Below are 13,290 nucleotides of genomic sequence, written 5' to 3'. Positions count from 1 at the left end.
GTCTATATTCATTGAAAGAGATGCTGAGTTCTCTGTGAATATTGTTCTTCATTTGCACTTCCAATAACACACTTACTCTCAAACGAACACACTCTCATCTATCTATCTATCGATCTATCTAATCTATCTGTCTGTCTGTCATTTTATATCATTCTATAGTTCTGTATATCGTTCTATTGTTCTATCTACTACCTTTTTTAGATTTTTTTATTCCATGCATGGTAGAAACAAGCTTCAATAGATCGCCTTTGTGACCCATTGACATTTTTAAAGGTTTCGAAATTAGCTGGGTTGTTAGGTGGTTAGAAAGTCTCTGAAATGATCTGGTCTCTAGAGGATCCTCCAGTGCAATTTTTTAGCTTTAGCAAAAATCATAAGTATGATAGACACACGATCATTCATTTTTATGGCATAAACGTTTCAGGATGAGTAATCCCGACCTATGAGCAATAGTAAAGCTTGACTTAGAAAGCACCACTAACGATAAATGAAATCTCAAAATGTTGATTATTAAGGCAAAGGAGATTAGAATGTTTTCTGTACAAATTCTAACAAGAAATGTTTGTGATCTGATCAAATGTATGAGATTATCACCAGGTTAAACTCTTTAGAGTCCGGTCTGATTTGCTTTGAATGGCAATCCATTATTTGACAATGAGATAGAGGAAGGGGTGGCGGGGGAGTTGAGTGTTGGCAGAGTGACGGAGAGAGAGAGAGAGAGTGAGCGAGCGAATGAGAGAGAGAGAGAGAGATAGCTAGTGCTGCCAGTGTCCGCACACCACACACAATCCCACCTCTCTGTCTCTCTCCTCTCTGCCACTTTATCTTCAGCAAGGGCTTCCCACTGGGATAATATTCTCTATCTGTCTTTCACGCACATTAATCAGTCATTCTCTCGCTCTCTCTTTTCTCTTCCTCATTACTTGACACTTTTTCTCCATCCTCCTTTCTGTCATCTTCCTCCTTCACCTCCCTGTCCTCCTCCTTTATCACTCCTGTTCTGCTGCTCACATCATCTCACCGGCTGGAGAACTCACAGGACGCTGGAGGACAGGTAAGGCTCTGTGTGTGTCTGAGAAGTAAAAGACCCTGTGCGTATTTAGATGTTTGACACTTTGATGGATGATAATCTACAATCTTTTCAGTGAGACTTTACTGTATATTTCTAATTTGACTGCTCAAAGGCTGCTCTTTTATAGCTTCAGTTATGGTTATCATGTTTCAGGTATCAACTTGTTTTAAGATGCTGTAGGAAAAAATGAAAACCGCCACAAATGAGATGCACTGTTGTAAGAGTTATGAAATTAATGTAGGCTGCATAGCTCTAATAAGTGGCTCTTGGTAGATTTTGATGAAAAATGTTTGAGATCATATTGAGATCTCTGACATTTGATTGCAGAGATTGGTATCTTGGCAAATCTGAGAACATTGTTGAGATCTCTTCTGAAACTCTAGAGGAGACAAATGTGAGATTAATGTGGTCTCACAGTAAATTAAAATGTGATGCATGTAATTTTTCCTAATTTCCTTTTAATATAAAAATGATTGTATCTAAAATAAGATGTTAAAATATTGTTTCTTGTTCCAGATTAATGTAAAGAGTGGGCAATATGTAGATTGATTCCTTGTAAACACTGTGAGCTGTTTTTTTAAATGTCTGGAGTGGCCCGATACCACAACATTGAGTCAACCAATGGTGTATGTTTGGGGGCGGGACTATCTGTTTGAGTGACCTATCTGGCATGGAATAGTGTTCATTGAATGTTGTTTGAAAACAGTCATTATTTTACAATAAGGTCCCATTAGTTAATATTAGTAAGTGCATTAACTAACATCAACTAATAAGCAATGCATTTGTTACAGTTGTTATTAATTGTTGTTAATAAAAATACAACTGTTCATTGTTAGTTCACTTTGGCTCAGATTATGAAAGTCCCATTCGCTCTCAGTGCTGTTGGAGAAATAATTGAGAGTTGAAGAGATCTCCTTTGTGCTTTTTAGATGACCATGAACTATTCCAGTCGCAGGTTGTTTTAGGCAGTCATGAAGTTGCTATCAAGCTCATCAGCCAGTCAATAGACTAATTTGGTGAGCCGATAAAGCCTCCCTCCTTTGAGAACAAAGAAGAAAGTGACAAAAACAGCGGGCAGAAATAAACAGATCTTTCTCTTCATGTCTGAAGACATTTATGGGAATCTACGTGGGCAGTGTGACCTTGATGGCAATCCGATTTGGTGTGTCATCAGGCTACCCATGACTTCATCCTGAATTGTAAAGAGAGCTCCTCTGAGCATGAGACATATGGCTGCTGTCTTTTCCTGCCCCACTTTTAATTGAATTTTCCACTAAGGTTGAGGCAACTGCAGGCTTACCTGTGGTCTTCACAGATGGGCTGCTAATGGCTCTAATTTTCAGTTTCACCTCTCTCAAACTAATTTCTTATCTCTTAATATTCCCTCTCTCTTTCCAACTATCTGTCTATCTATCCGTTTGTCTGTCCACCTATCCGTCTGTCTCTACCTAGCTAATGTTTAACTGTCTATCTAGTATCAATCCGTCTATTTATCTATCTATCTATCTATCTATCTATCTATCTATCTATCTATCTATCTATCTATCTATCTATCTATCTATCTATCTATCTATCTATCTATCTATCTATCTATCTGTCTATCTATCTATCTATCTATCTATCTTGTCTGTCTGTCTTTCTATCTATCTACTGTATCTGTCTAACTATGTCTGTCTGTCCGCCCGTCCGTCTGTTGTTTTATCTGTCAGACTTTCCTTCTGTATCACCCTTTCAACTCCTCAACTTTTTACATTTTGTTCAATTTTTGTTTTTATTTTTGTCCTATGTCCTTATTTTCATGTCTCCCTTTGTGCTCCATTCCTTTCTCACTTCCCTTTCTTTTCACACCGGCTGGAATCTTGCTGTCACTTTGACAGATCTATGTTGTGATGGATGTGCGTGTGTGTGTGTGTCCATATACAGCCATAAAATATTTGTGCGTCCATTTTATGGCTCAGAGGGTCATGAATTTGGAATGGGCCCATCGGTGCTTTGTTCAGATCCATTGTGAGAGAACAGTGCGGTGTGCATTTGTGACATGAACATGTGATTCCTGTGTTACAAGTGCACATTAGTGACAGAAGATTGAATGAGTGTGCTGTGGACTGGAGTGTGTCGTGAGTGTTGTGAGAGTTAAAGCCTATTGCATGATTCATAATTAATGCTATTGTTTTCATAATTTATATGAATGGGGACCGTAGTTGGGGGCACTTAGTAATCAAAGTTTTTCTGGGGATATTATGTTAATTGCGTTTAAAAAAGGGGGCAGGCACAGTACCCAACATATGCACACGGGTCTTTTGAAAGTTTAAAAGTGCATTTGAATCTAATTGGAGTTTATTTTTGATCTCAGAGGAAGCATTTATGCTGTTTTTGTCCAGAAATGATTGCAATTGTGCTGTTGGATTAAATGTTGAATGTGTTGACATGTTGTGAACACCTCTGGCTCCTCGCTTGGGTTGTTCCATTCAATAATTAAGGGATAATTATAACTAAGGTTATATTTCGGAGACTTTTCCAAACATCTTTTCTCCTCTGGGAAAAGTATTGATTTAATCTGGGGAGAAGAGTCAGGTGAGGTTTTGTAAATTCCTATTTGAAATGGGTGTATGAGAGAGACTAAAGTGTCTGTGCACGCATGTTTGTGAGAGCGAGCACGACTGTGTGTTGTTTCCTCTCCGCGGAAATCAATCCAAACATGGAGTGCCGGAGCACTCATTACTATTCACACGCGTGTCTGTCTGTATCATATCTTTAAATCTACTAATTAACCTCATTATGACGCTCAGCCTGCAGGGGATCCAGTGTAAACCAAAGCATACGCTCATACACACATAGATTTGACATAAAAACTCACCAAACTCAATGGAGACTGCTTCTCCAGTTTAATTATGAAAAGCCCATGATTTAATAATTAATGCTGTTGGGTCGTCCTCAGCATCTCACTAAGCAGAGGCCAAGTGGTCATTGTGGTGCAGCTAGACATGCTCTAAATAATCCAAACAGGCACAGACCTCTGTAAACTGCGCCTGCCAAAAACATGACCTATGCAACTAAGATTATACCCTTCATCACACAAAACACAAGCCTTCTGTATGGGTTTACACAGACCCTGAATGTGGAACATTACCAAAACATCAGAATTCCAGCTCTAAAATCACAAAATCTGGTATAGTTTGTATTTTGCAGAGCAAATTATGCGGTCTTCTAGCTTTGGCATCTTTGTACGCAGTCATATTAATGGCTGAAAATTGCATTTATTCGACAACAGGCTTGACTGATTCTATGGATCACAACTTTTCAACAACAGGCACTTAGACTATCAAAGTCAGTCCACAGATAAAAAAAAAAAAATCATACATGGATAAAGACTCTAAGGGTGTGTTCACACTTGGCAGGTTTGGTTCGATTAAAACAAACCCTGGTGTGATTACTCTGTTGGTGCGGTTAATTTGAATTAGTGTGAACACTGCCATCCGAACCCTTGTGCGCACCAAACAAGAGGACCGAGACCGCTGAAAAGGTGGGTCTTGGGGTGTATTCACACCAGGAAAGTCCGATAGTTCACTTGCTTTGGTCCGGACCAAATATATATATATATTTTTTTTTTTTGGTACGCTTTCACACTGCTCTTTTTGCAAGTGAACCAAAATTTGTAAACAAAACCACACGTGTGCTAAGGTCGTCCATTCATTGGACAAGGATTTTCAAGGGAAATCAGGAAGTGCAAAAAAGGCTTAACGTAAATTAACGCAGCATCATCCTTGTATTGTAACTATCGTTACATTATATGAACTGCAAATGCTTTTTTTTGCATCTATGCGCGATTAGACTAAAGAGAACGCTCTGTATGTGAATGTCCTGATGCACACACTCATTCATTCATTCCATTCCAATGATGCACACACGACGCGCAGAAAGACGCGCAACAGATGTAATGTAGTACGCTACAACAGATCACTTTCCCATAACGCAACTCCGACTACGGAAGCCTTTTAACTCAAAGGCGCAGTGCTTTCTTGCAATTGGGTCGGTTCATGTTCACACCGTAAACGAACCGTACCAGAGTTCGTTTGGAACCGTACCGAGACCACCTCTTCAGCTGGGTCTCGGTTCGGTTGTTTGGTCCGCACCCGAGTTCGATTGCTGTATTCACACCTGCCCAAAAGGTCCGCACCAAGGGGGGAAACGAACTAGAGTTCGATTCAATCGAACCAAACAAGGTAGGTGTGAATACACCCTTGGTCTACTTCCAAATTAAATCTTGTGCGGTTCAACAGATATATGAACGCAACACGGACCAAAGACATCTAAACGAACCAAAAACAGAACGTGAACGTCACCAGATGCTAAAAAAGACAGAATGCTGGACCTGTTTTTTCTCATCATAGGAGTTATGTTGCCCATTACAGTTCGGTACAGGCGTCAGAAATGCCGTATCCTTGCAGCAGATCTTTATGTTTATGACGGAGGAATTCCTGCCGCTGTTTGACTCCTTTACACATTTTATAAACTCTATACGAGTTCTCAGCTGGTCAAAATGCCATCATACGTAAGCACATATAATGAGCACATATCACAGCACACAGCATTGTTTTGGTAAGTTCCTTTGCAAAAACATGTTATATTTTTGTAACTTTCAGTTTGGTCTTAAAAATGACCATGTGAACGCTAAGCGAACAAGGACTAAATGTATTAGGGTGTGTTCACACTAGTACAGTAGTTCAGTTCGCTTGGTTAATTTGATCTGGACCAACAAAAAAAAACATTTAGTCCTGGTTCGCTTAGAGTTTAGATTGGCATTGAAGCAATTTACCACTGAACCATAAAGATACTGAACCTAAAGGCATTCACAACCTGTTTGATCGGCTTTTATGACGTATTGCCTATTTTGAGACAGAACTTGTCGAACATCCAAAACAATGCTGTGTGCTGGCTAAACTTGCCATGATGTATGTGCGTAGCCTGCATTATGGTATTTTGACCAGCTGAGAACTCATGAAGAGCTTATAAAATGTGTGAAGGAGTCAAAACAGCTGCAGGAATCCCTCTGTCACACACACAAACTGAGATCTGCTGCGAGAAGACGCGGGTCTGATGCCTGTATCAAAACTATGATGGTAACATCATCGCAACTATGACGAGAAAAAAACAGGTATGCTTGAGCGTTCGATTGCTCCCCTTCCCCCTCTGTTCTCTGTTCAAATTATTTTATACACTTTTGTTACTCTTGTTTCCAAAGCGTCAGCTCATAACACTTTCGTCTCTCTGCTAGCCTGGTTAAAACCAGACCATTCTCAGTCGTAACTGAGTTATGGTCTGGCAAAGCGTCATAGACAAATCATTTCCAGAGGGGCGTCACCAACGGACGTCGCGGACAGACCTAAAACCAATCAGAGCGATGAAGGAGATGACGTATGCAGAGCGGCAGAAACATCTCCGAGTGTTGTTCTTTGCTCGGTTTTTAACAAAAAGGAAACGTTCAAATCGCTTAAAACAGACGCGATAGCTGATTCGAACGAGTGATGTTCGACGGCGGCATCCATCTTTGTAATGTAGGCTACAAAATCTGCTTCAAAATCCCAGCGCTGTCGTCATCGTGTAAAGTCCGCCCCAACGTTTCTGATTGGCGCCTCGATTTCGGCGTATTGGAAATGAGCTTGAATGAGCTCTTTGCCAGACTAACTTTCAGAGCAAATCTAAATTTGCCGGAAGTTGTCTGGGTTTTCCCAGGCTATCTCTCTGTCGCAAATGCCACAAATTCTCTAAAGAACGCAGGAGTGAATTTCTGCTGAAGGCAAGTAGAAAATAGATATACATTTTGCCTGTAGTGTGTCAGTCACGCCTGTCAGGGAAAGGGAATGAGAACACATACTACAAACTCAATTTTTCGAATCATACATCATCAATAGTGGTTCACTTTCACGATTTAGTACGATTGCGTTCATATCAGCAGTGAACCATATGGCAGTTCACATGAACGGTTCGGTTCGCGGGTGCGCACCAAAACAGCGTTAACATCAATCATGTGCGCACTAAATGTACTAGTGTACATTCAGTACACTAAATGTACTCTAAAGTGCACCTTAAATTAGCATTTTGAAGAAAAGCGGTGATAGTTGCAAGCTTTCTGGACATAATTTTGTTCCTCATTACAGAAAGTAGCAATGAAAAAGTTTATGTTCTTTATGCAATGGTTGTGGTTTTGATTCTCAGGGAACCCTGAGTTGATATATTGAATGTGCTACCACTTCCATTACAGGTACAAGCTTCATGTGAGAGAAATAAACCTGTGTTTGCTGTAAAGACAAGTTATACAAAGTGCAGTAAGGGAACTGAAGCCCATGGCCGAGCATTATGGTAGTTTGCGCTTCTCCAGTCTCTCTGAAGTCTATTTGATCACTGATTTGATTTACTGCACACTTGAAGGTTCCTGGTATCAGGCATCGTATGAGACAGACACATCTAAAGCAGTGCAGTGTGTTCGACATTTTTGTGTAAGATGCACTGCTAGATTTATCCACTTCTAGCAGAATTTTCTAAATAAAAATTCTTTATTTAAAATGTATTGAAACGCGTAGACGCAGGGATGTGACTCTTTATACAACATAATTAGATAATTCATTTTTGGAAGCTGTGAAAGTAATGTGTTTTTTTGTTGTTTTTTTACACCATAATGTGTATAAAGTGTACCTTTTAGCTGCATATTAGCATATTTTTTAAAAACACCCAATTTTTTACTCTTTGCATGCAGTAAATATATGTTTTGCTGCTTGCAGAATAGACAGTTTTCTTGATTATAATGGAAGCAATTTTGTTGCTTCACATTGCTCACTTCCTATGCAGAGCAGGTATATGCACCTTTTAGGGGTAGATAAGGTACAGAGGGGTACCTTTCAGGTGACACCAGTGACGAGTGGTTGTACCCCTCAAGGTACATTTTTTGCACAAATTTTTTTTGAGATGCATTTCTCAGTCATAAAATTGATGTTCACATCTAGAATCGAACATACGCATTTCCAAGTTTACGTTGTCCTATTATAAAGTTGTCTTTTTTATCATTCTAATTGAATGTTACTAACCAGACACCAGTATTCAGCTGTTTGATCTCAAAGCTGTGGAACTTCCAATCGAGAGGCCTAGGACTTTGTGAAACTAGTGAAGTTGTGCTCGAGTCTGAGAACTTCAGAGATAATTCTACAGTGATGCTATAAAGACATCAAAGGACTGACAACAGCTGGTCGTGTCCGGCCCTTCGAAGTGTCTAAAGTATCTGAAGTTTGGCAGAGATAGTTGTCCACAGCAGCACACACCGATGATTTTTAGAAGCAACTTCAGACAACCCAATGTATGTCAATGGGATTAATCGGACATCACATGAGCTGTTAATATTCTTGTAGGCCTTTTACCATGCATATTTTTTATTTTATTTCATTTTATTCCTGAGCATAGATACATCCTTGTATTCCTGTATCAGTAACGCACTGTCTAATCTTTCATAAACCAGCAGCATTCACAGATAAAAGACGAAAGCTTTATAAAAACAAGGTTAAAGTGTCGACATTTGTCTGAGAGTTTATCTCTGTTGTTTCAAATGAGAGTTGAGACAGTGACTCCAGCTCTCAAAGATCCTGAGCCCAGTTTGCAGCCTCGCGGCTAAGAATCACAATGGGACTATGAAGATGAAAGAATAGACAATCAAAGACAACTCAAAAACATGTTGAGTTTGCTTTAAGTGAATCACTTTGAAACCCACTTCCCAGTCTGTTTTTTAGGCAGAATCTCTCATTAGTGTGGCACACATAAAAACTGTATTTCAATCTGTGTGAAAAATTAGCTCAAAGACTAATAGACTCTCTCTCTCTCTCTCTCTCTCTCTCTCTCTCTCTCTCTCTCTCTCTCTCTCTCTCTCTCTCTCTCTCTCTCTCTCTCTCTCTCTCTCTCTCTCTCTCTCTCTCTCTCTCTCTCTTTCTTTCTTTCTTCGTCTGTCTCTTCAGTTCTGCAGCAGCAGTAAGTCTTTGCTGTTTGTCCAATGTTGTTTTATTGAATGACTGATGCTGTCACTGAGAGGTCCTCAACATGGCAGTTTGCTCAGTTTCATCTCAGCTATAGGAGAAGAAGGCATAGTTTCTGATGCACTTGAACAGGGTCCAATATTAGATTTTTGCTGCACTGCATGGCCAATGGTAAATTTACTTGCCATAAATCTTCCTTACTGGCCACAAAATTGTATTTTACATCATTTTTAATATTAAAGCAGTATTTTCTTCCCTCAGGCAATGCAATTTTTCCACTGTTTTCTCCAGTGCATGTTACCATGTGACTCGCAGCATCATATATGAGATCTCTACTGAAACTATATCTGATACATGATTGTGTTGCTCATATTTTCATGTTGGTGGTTTAATCACTTTTTTGGTCTTAAAGCAGTCAGGTACATTAATAATTATTTTTATTATTATTAATATTGCACAATATTACATTACATATACTGTAAAATGAGTGTTAATAAACCAATAATAATAATAATAGTTAATAATAGTTAAAACCAATAATAATAATAGTATTTTTATATTATTTTTACTGAAATGAATAGACACAAATCCTGACGTGTGTTCTTCAGCGACGATGACGACAACAACGATGATGATGATAATAATAATAATAATAGTAACAGCATAATAATTATAATAATAATAAAAATAACAATAATAATAATAATATAATTATAAATCATTTTATTATTATTGGTTAAAAATATTACATTACTAAATATTAAATTACACTTAAAATAATAATATTAATAACACGTTATAATTTATTATAGATAAATTATGTTAGAAGACTTCCTAGCATTAGAAGTCCTAGCATGTTTTCTTTAGTAGAAACGAGTAGAGTGTTTTGTTGTTGTTGTTTTGTCTTGTGTTAAAATTTTTTTTTATAAATGGTTTGTCCTTTTCATCAGTGTCAGACTATCAGTCGGAACAGTTTTAATTAAACCCTACATTATTTGCAGTTTCTATTAAAGTGACCGACCGATTTAAGAATAACTTTGAAATATTCGCCAAAGCTAAATTTGGTGCTTGGGAATGCAAATTTTGGACCCTTTTTTTTTATGTAGTGGACTGTATTGAAGCCTGAAAGCCAATCTCAAAGCCCTTGCATGTATCTGTAATTGAATCACTCCATTTTTCATACACTTTACCAATTAAAGGTCTACACCTCTTCCCACCTCACCTCACCAAGTCCTAGCTGTCCAGCCACCAAGGAAATTACAAGAACAGATGTTCAGTCCAGTAGCTGCGCACAGCTTATTTGAACCCTATATAATACGTTTTATTGATTCTTTCATTTCCACTTGGGTTCATAAGTGTTTTTGCGACCGTTTCCAGCTGAGCTGGAGCTGGTTTGGCCATAGCTGCCATATGCTTTCTGCTGCAGATCTCGGGTCCACAGCAGGGTCTGTGTCCTGATTGAAGTGTAATTGACTCAGCAGCAGGGAAGGTCAGTTTGTCACCGAGCACTGCATACAGTGTGCCATCAAGCCTGTTACCTGATCCAGCCAGTAATGACTCATGCCACAGTCTCCCAGAGACTCTTTTTACAAGATGAAACAGGAAATTGATGCCCAAATTTATGAACGCACACACCGAATTAGAGAAAACTTGCACACTCTGTGACATGTGGATTAACATTGACACTAAAGTAATTACATAATGTAGTTGACGCCATTGACTCTGTGTCTGTTTTCTAATGTGACCACACTATTTGGAGACAGCTGGGATTTACTCTCCTCACTATCCGGTTCTATTACACACGCAGTATGTTCTGGAATGGGGGGATGGGGGGCACAGACATTTATTTAAAATATATTTAAAATATTATTTATTTATTTTAATCGTATTTCATTGTATTGTATTTTTAAATGTTATTTTTTAAATTATTAAAAAATATGTATTTATTATTATTTCATTTATTTCATTTACACTATTATTCTAAATAGTTTTTGGGCACATTTTAGATCAGGGTCAAATTCTCATTATTAACTAAACTACTAGCTACGAATTTTGCCTCAATAAACTCCAAATTACTGCTTATTAATAGTTAGTAAGGTAGTTAAGTTTAGGCATTGGGTAGGATTAAGGAATGTAGAATATGGTCATGCAGAATAAGGCATTAATATGTTCTAATAAACAGCCAATCTGAGTAATATGCATGCTAAGTTAAAGGGATAGTTCACCCAAAAATGAAAATTCTGTCAGTAATTACTCACCCTCATGTTGGTCCAACCCCGTAAGACTTTCGTTCATCTTCGGAACACAAATTAAGATATTTTTGATTAAATCTGAGAGCTGGATCACTCCTCTTTAGGCTTCTATTGTAATTGAAATCTGCCGGCCCAAAAATTTAGTAAAAATATCATTAAAATTGTCCAAGTTAGTGGCTCAACCTTAAGTTTATCAAGCGACAAGAATACTTTTTGTGCGCAAAAAAATAAATAAATAAAATAACGACTTTATTCAACTATTCATCTTCTTCTGTGTGGGCCTCGAGTGAGTTCACGTAGTGTAACAGCGCAGCGCTTCTGTGTTGTACATAAGAATGTAGGCTCACTATTGGCCAGCATCACACTCATGACCAGTGTCGGCCAATAGTGAGCCTACGTTCTGACGTAGCGCTGCGCTGTTGCACTACGTGAACACACTCCGAGGCCCATAATAATAAGAAAACTGGAGTAATGGCTACTGAAAATCCAGCTTGGCATGACAGAAAACAGTTCATTTTAAATAGTAATAATATTTCACAATATTTCTATTCTTTTTTTGGATCAAGAACTTCTTTCAAAAACATTAAAAAATCAACCCCAAACTTTGGAACTAATTGGAAAAATTCCAAACTGATCTGGACATACAATTGCATAAACATATAGCACACTTGAACATATCATGTACATTTGTTTTTTGGACTAAAACCTAGTATCATTAACCTTGTGCTACAAAATCTTTCTCTTAACTGTGAAATTCAATACATAGTCGATGTGTTTGCATTGTGTGAAAGAGCATTGTGTTAAATGCCAAACTTGAAAGATCTTTTAGAAGTTGCTCTCTTTAACCAATGCGTTTACTCGTTAATTATCCTGATAGAGAAAAAAGTATAAGATTCATAAAGAGACAACATCTGCGAGAGCAGCCACTGCGATAATGCAAGATTAGCTCAGTTCCTCCAGGTTAATTACTACAACACTGTTGAAGTAAAGGTTAAACAGAGGTGAGTCCTGTTGGCATTTAACTTGGATTTCCTCCACACCTGAAGCGTGAACATTTGAGTCAACTCTAAAGCTCAAGCACGGGAGACGTTACTAAGGAAGGGTGCATTTTAACACGGGAGTTAAATGTTTTAAATGAGAAGGCATTCCAAGGCTGGCATTATGAAAATGTCATTGCACTTCTAGCGGGTGAAAAGTGACTTCAAGAGGTGAGACGTCCTGCAAACCCAGCTGAAAATTGCCATGGAAATTAATGTGCTTGTTATTGCTATGATTAAAGCTGCAAAAAGACTTCTAAATGCATGCATATATATTAAAACGGCTGAAAGAGACTGCCTGGAATAGACCTCTTATATTAGGAAGGAAGAATTTGTGTTGTTTCCCGTGGGCTTAATGATGCCTGTATGCGGGAGATTAAGATAAATTTGTTCATTATTCTTTTCTTTACACCATCTTGACCCTCAAAACAGAGCTGAAGATTTCTTGGTTTAATGAAAAGGATGCACCCATTTAATCAGCCAAACAAACTATTTAATTAAACTTTTCAGTGAACACTTGAGTCCCGCAATTCCTCAAATCAGTCCGCCCTTCTTGAAAAATTAGTGTTTTAATCAGGCAGTCATTTGTAGATCGCTACTTCTACTTTGTGTGTGTGTGTGTGTGTGTGTGTGTGTGTGTGTGTGTGTGTGTGTGTGTGTGTGTGTGTGTGTGTGTGTGTGTGTGTGTGTGTGTGTGCATTCTGCACATGTGTGAGAGCCCGGCCGTGAGTGAATGGAGCCCTGTCGAAACTGATTAGCTTTGTAATTACTCTCCAGTCTGCGGTCAGCGCTAACAGACATGTTTAATGCTATGCGTCAATCTACAGTCTCGCTATGGAACGAGCAGGGAATTCTAAGATAACAGCACTTGGAGGAAAGGAGCGCAGAACTGTGTCTCAAAGCTCACTTTAGTT

At 38.4% G+C, this 13,290-nt stretch overlaps 1 protein-coding gene across 1 annotated transcript in view; it reads left to right on the top strand.

Annotated features, from left to right (window-relative positions):
• The first annotated feature begins 766 nt into the window (after positions 1-766).
• The window catches only part of thsd7bb (thrombospondin, type I, domain containing 7Bb), a 61,102-nt gene continuing 48,578 nt past the window's right edge, over positions 767-13,290 (top strand). Inside the window, exon 1 of the mRNA XM_056248638.1 lies at positions 767-1,054. The gene's annotated coding sequence lies outside the window, so the exon portion shown is untranslated. The remainder of the gene's footprint in view (positions 1,055-13,290) is intronic.

Source organism: Rhinichthys klamathensis, unplaced genomic scaffold (genome assembly GCF_029890125.1).
Source record: "Rhinichthys klamathensis goyatoka isolate OS25496 unplaced genomic scaffold, OSU_Roscu_1.1 h1tg000056l_1, whole genome shotgun sequence".
NCBI classification, from domain to species: Eukaryota; Metazoa; Chordata; class Actinopteri; order Cypriniformes; family Leuciscidae; genus Rhinichthys; species Rhinichthys klamathensis.
This window is presented reverse-complemented; position numbering and strand designations above follow the sequence as displayed.